Consider the following 6,280-nt stretch of genomic DNA (forward strand, 5'->3'; position numbering starts at 1 on the left):
GATTAGAAATAGTACATATCTGGCCCTGGCATGCACTAGGTTTATTAACACTGACCATTTTAATAGAAACGGTTTGTTTGGCAACGTCAAGGTATGGTAACATCTTAAACTTGGAATCGATTGTGTAATCGCGTTTGCCAGTTTCGAATGTATTAACCCTGCTACTATGTTAGAAAAAACACATATGTTACGTTGGGGTCATATTTTGACCCCCACTTTTTTATTGATGAAATTTAAATCTGTTAATTTTAAAGAAGTTTTTTTAAGGCTTGTGATTTTTGCAATATGTCTTTGTTGCAGTAATTTTTTGTCGGTGAGACGGACATACTGGTTTTTTGCAAGTTATGCACTCAGTGAACGTTTTTCGTTCCTTCCTCGATGGACAAAATTTACACCTTTTCCGGTTACTAAAGCGTTGTCGTTCTAGAGAAGGCGAACTCGTAGATGGTGATTCTTCTCGAATTCTTTGTACTATAGTTGCAGGGGCTTCTGCGCGGGGAAGTCGACAACGTCTTTTGATGTGCTCTAAAAATAGGCGCCTTTTGTCCAATTTATTTCTTTGCGTTGAGAGCAGAAATATCTACTAAATTAGAGAACAGAGCAACAGGCCACCGATTGGTTTTTCTTTTGCATGAGTATGTAAGAACCATTTGGTCCAAAGTGTCGACTCCTCCTTTTGTCGAGTTGTAATATTCAATTATTTCCGGTATTTTTTTGGATGATTTTCCAAAATTTTGCTGTTATGGTGAAGAGTGCTAAGCAAATAAACCATTTTGTATTTTTTAGGTATATACAAAAAAATTACTTGAATGTACTGGAAGCTTACGCAATTGTTGTGTTGTAGCATGATCCGGTAAAAAGCGTTTATTTTTTCTGACTGTGCCAACAATAGTAATTTTATGCTTTAGCAGTTCTATTGCAAGTTTCTGACTTGTAAAAAAATTGTCGGTTGTCACATTGCGTCCACGATATTGAGTAACCAAGTCTAGAACAACGCGTTCTCGTTGATTCCTTTCAGCATTGTCTCCCAATTTGCACAAGTAAATTTGGAACTGTAAGCAAAACGCAGTATCAGAATCGGCTGCTATCCAGGCTTTCATGCCATATTTCCCAGGCTTACTTGATATATATACTTCGAATGGGCATCTACCTCTGAAAGGAATAAGCTGTTCATCAACCGTTATATTAGCGTTTGGAACGTAAAGCAGTTGCAAGTTTTGAGTCCATTGTTCATAAAAGTTTCGAATAGGGGCAAGTTTATCTCCTCTTTGTGCTGATCTTCTTCTTTGTCTATCGTCAAATGCAAGAACGCGTGAAATATTGCTAAATCGTTCCAAAGACATGATTGCTCTCAAAAAAGGGCGCCCATGAAATTCATCCCACAGAGAGTTCAAACTTTCTCCGTATGACCTGTAGGCTCCTAAAAGAATAATATATCCATTATACAATTATAATAGACAACACAAATTGAACACAAATACCAATGAGTATAAGAAGTCCCAAGTAAGCATCGAACTCAAAATCATATATATCTTCAAAATGTTCGAAAATAGAATTTCCTTCCAAGTTACTATAGTGAATTATTTCCCTTTTCATAGCTTCGGTTAGACATAAATCAAAGCCATCACGAATTTTAGAAATTCGATGAATAGCGTAAGCAGTCACTCCAGGTTTTGTGTGAAGAATATTTCCACTGGGTGCACGACTTAGACGTTGTGATGGAGGAACTGTCAGTGCCATTATTTACGGCTGATGAACTGCTGGATCCTATATCACTCGAAATTGATTGCTCTGAAGATAAACATTCTTCTTCCTCAATTACAAAGTTAGGATCGAAGTCATCACTTGCTTCATCTTCAATGCCACTCAAGAGTTCTTCCATTTCATGCTCGCTCATTTGTTCTCTCTGGCATTATATTCACGAAATAAAAATTGTCGTACATAAACTATGAATTTGGAAAATGTAGTAGCAGGGTTAAATAAAATCGAGAAATGATTGCCTACCCTTAAAATCACGACACATTCATATATTTGCGAAACTGGTTAACATTTGTGTTGAATTCAAACGAGAAAAATGAAAAAAATTGGCAAAAAGGAACTGTGAACTGTTGTGAATGAGGGAATCGATTGATAACTTACTACATATTTTTTTATATCTTTATGTGTGTACGTTTGGGTATTCGGAGATATAATTCCTAATTTCGAAAAACACACACACACACGCATTTCTTCACTACGAATATGTATGGAATAACTTTAACTCACCCTTACAGCTTTCCGACTAAAGAAAGAAATCAAAAAGTGTGTAATAGGAAAAGTTTCTTTTCGTTTCTTGGGTAAGCAAAAGTTCGAAAAGAATTTATGGCCTCATAAAGGCGTAAAAAGGAAATCGATCGTTTTATTGAGAACCAAGTTAAATATAAAGCAATTTTAATATATATATATATATATATATGAAATTACAGTTTTTAAATTGGTTAATATTTTATTAAACTAATAATAATTTAAATACTTTTATGTTATTATTAAAAAATAAAATTATCATTGAAAAAATATGAAATAATACAGTACAATTTTCACTAAAAAAGATAAAGTTTTGTGTGGCCTCTTTAGTGAAAGCGCCGTGCAAAACTAATTCTACGTAGTTTCGTGTCATGTTACAATTTCTCTATCCATAAAAATATGGCATCTACAATGTACACAATCCATATTATAGAACGCGCAATGAGTTGTGAGGATTCATTCAAAACTCTTCCAAATTTTGGTTTCTTGCCATAAAAAAATGTTCATCGAAAATTATCTCTAACAAAATTATGTGGTTTGAATTATTTTAACAATTTTATATATCTTTTGCATTTGTAATTTCAGTAATCCCGTGTCGGCTGTTCAACCGATTTTTGTGCGAGCGCCCAGTGCTCTATCTATGAAACAGGGACAAAATGAGCGATAGACAATGACAACTCTGAGGACTCTGAGGAATCCTTGTAAATACCTACTAATATTAGTGTACCTTTTTGGAGAATATACATAAATATATACCAAATACATCTGCTGTGTACATACATAAATATACGATTTTATAGATTAAGTAATTTTATACTTCCTACGACTCATAATGTTAGAACGTACAATCAGAACCTGCCCCTTATTTCTTACCTGGAAAAATGAAGAGTGTGAAAATGAAAATTACAATCGAAAAAATATGCATATTTTCCGTAAGAAGTTCGCTAGTAATTTCCAGCTCAACCCTCCTTTTTCACACACAGACACACACCATGGCAGACACATTAAAAGTGTGTCCAATTAGTTATCAAGAAATCATTGATTGTGACTCGGTTTTGGGTAGTTGCCCGAATCTAATCAATAATGTCATCAAAGTTTTTGATTCCACCAGGGAGTAAATGGAATACTTCAATAGGATAAGGAATTGAAAATCCATAACGTTGTTGTACCTTGAGTTTCAGTGGATGTCATATGTTCTCTACGGTCGAGTGCCAGGCATCTACACATATACATACATATCTGTCCGTAGTTCCTGTTGTTCCTAGCGTTACACCATTCGCCACACGCCATCATTTATTATTTCAAAATATTTTTATTTTGTTTTCCCCTTGTACAGTCTGGTTTCGATATGGGGGGTTGGGGCTGTGTTTGCGTTTGTGTTTTTTTTTTAAAGCACTTTGATTATAAAACAGAAAAATGTGTATTTATATATGATTGTTATTGTATTTATGTATGTAGCGAAACTCTTTTTGTTTTTTGATATTTTGTTGTAGACGTTTGTTTTCCAAAAACAAAAGAACTCATTGAACAATACAATAAATGTTTATATAGAAGTGAATGGAAAAAGTAGAATAAAAAGTAATAGACGAAAAAGAGAAAAATAAATATAATTGTCGCTGGTCGTTTTATTCCCGGGTCTCATCCAGATAATTGTCAGGTAAGTACGCGTCAAGTAATGAAGTTGAGATGGGAATTTAATGACACCAATTTGTTTGTTTTGGTCATGACATACTCTCTAGAGGGTTCGGGATTGATTCAAATTGGGTTAGTTTCCATTGTGACTAGAGGAAAGTGGCGTTTGGCGATATACATATGTATGTCTAATATGTTGTGTGAACATGTAGTTTGATAAAACGAACAATAATAGAACAACAACTCAATTTCGAATTCGTATGTAGTTACAACTGTTTGCATTTTAGGTGACGTAATACAGCCATTATTAAAAATGTATACAATTCTTATACATTTTTGGCAACATGTTTGAGCAGAAAATGCTGACATATAATAGTTACTTTTGCATTGTGGCAATTTCCATCAAAAGGAAAGGAAAAGGAACTGGCTCTTTTGCCCGTTCAATCTCAGCTCTACTATTTTTGACATTGTTATCAATAAAAGCATCGAAAATGCATTCAGCTGTGGTTTTTCTATTTTCTTTGTGGCACAGTGTTATTGGTGCATAATGCGGTGTGATCTACAATACCTATATTCGTTTTACTTTCTTTTATGGAAAACGTCAATATTATACTAATACATACATATATAGTTAATCGGGATGAAAAACTATATTATTGTCGTTTTATTATCGAGACACAAGGACGTACGACCCCATACGAAGCAAACTAGGAGGTTTTAAAATTCAATTTGCCACATCACCATGAGCGAAATAAATTTGCTGAGTTGATATTTCTGGCAAGTTTTTACAGACAAAGGCAAATCCGAAGTGATGCGGCACTTTTTATGGGAACACAAAATGCCGGACGTGAAAATATTAATTTGCCAAACTTTTTGTATGTCTCTTTTTTGTTCGTCCATTAAGCCAATCACTGCTCCTGCAATGGAAAATGCTACATCATTTCTGTATTGTTTTTGTTAATGCTCGGTCATAATGACTTCCTTTCAATTGTATTTCATGAAAAGTGTGTTGTTGTTGTTATCGTTGATTAAGCAACTCCAGATCTGAACGAAGCCATATCTAATTGACAGGAATATTATAACTCTTTTATTTGTTATCTGGCTGCCGCATTGAAGCACATCGTACTTTCACACTTAACAAAGCGTATGCTTTCTTTACGAAGTTATGTGGGTCAAATGAATTTCGAAAAAGCATGCCATATAATGCCGGCAATGTTGAACAACTCTGCAGTAGTGAAGGACTTTCGCGCACACATTCCAATGGATGTGCCTTTGTATGTTCGAGGAAGGAATTGCCTGCCAAACTAGTTTGCTAATGTCGCGGTCACATCTCAACGGTGTAGTTTTATTCACTGGCATAGCATTGTTGATTAGTTCAACAACTTTGCCCACAAATGTGAGAATGCTGGCGAATATTGCCAATTAAAATGGCTACAGCGCGGAATGCCATGGACGAATGGCCTATCTACAACAACCAACGACAAACACTGTAAACTGTTGGCTGGCGTAAATCAAATTCCTAAGTATTTCAAGCGAAACATAACACTTTATTGATTGTTTCCAATTAAAACTTCCCTCCACGTCGGTGGTTTAATCATCCAAGCATGTAAAGCATTACTGCTGGTCATAGCACTGTTATTTCATTAAATTCTTAGCATTCTGATCATGATTAATAAATAAGGCGAAACACATTTTTTTTAGTTTTAAGTGGCATCAGCTCAAATTTTGCTCAGTCTGGATATGGGCATTTCCGGGAAAAGATCAACCAAAGCCGTAAAAAGACGTCTATCATTATTTTGTCTTATTCTTTGTATAAATATTAAAAAAAAAATCCTAATGAAAAGGTCGCGCAACATCAATGATGTCTAATGTCACGTATATTTTAAGTCGCGCGAGTGACCGCTCTTGTGATTTTTATGCCAAAAGATAAAAACCGGTGGCTTTCAATTTATTTACCACTATTAAAAAATACTACAAAATAGTATTAAGAGCGAATTTAAAAATATAATTGTGTTTGATTTACTTAACATTTAAATTTTTATTTTGCTTCCGGAAGTCGACTTTCGCCCGTATGGTATTGTGCGTATGAGTGATAAAACGCCATAATAATTATAAATCATTCGCCGCCAATACTTTTTTTAATGATTTTGGAATAAATGTGTACAGGTGTTCACATACGAATATGCCTCAAAAATCGGGAAATGCAGACAACGCCCGGTATAACGAGTGATCGATTGCCAACGAGTGATCGATTTCGCCTGTTTGAAATGACAACACGAAGTTCGTCGAGTCTGCTAGTTATCCGTCTACCCTTTGACCTCACAGTATCTAGCAAACTTGTTCACATATATGGACACTTCCGCAA

This window comes from Musca vetustissima, unplaced genomic scaffold (genome assembly GCF_032173495.1).
Source record: "Musca vetustissima isolate MV318-11 ecotype Yass unplaced genomic scaffold, APGP_CSIRO_Mvet_v1 utg19638, whole genome shotgun sequence".
NCBI classification, from domain to species: Eukaryota; Metazoa; Arthropoda; class Insecta; order Diptera; family Muscidae; genus Musca; species Musca vetustissima.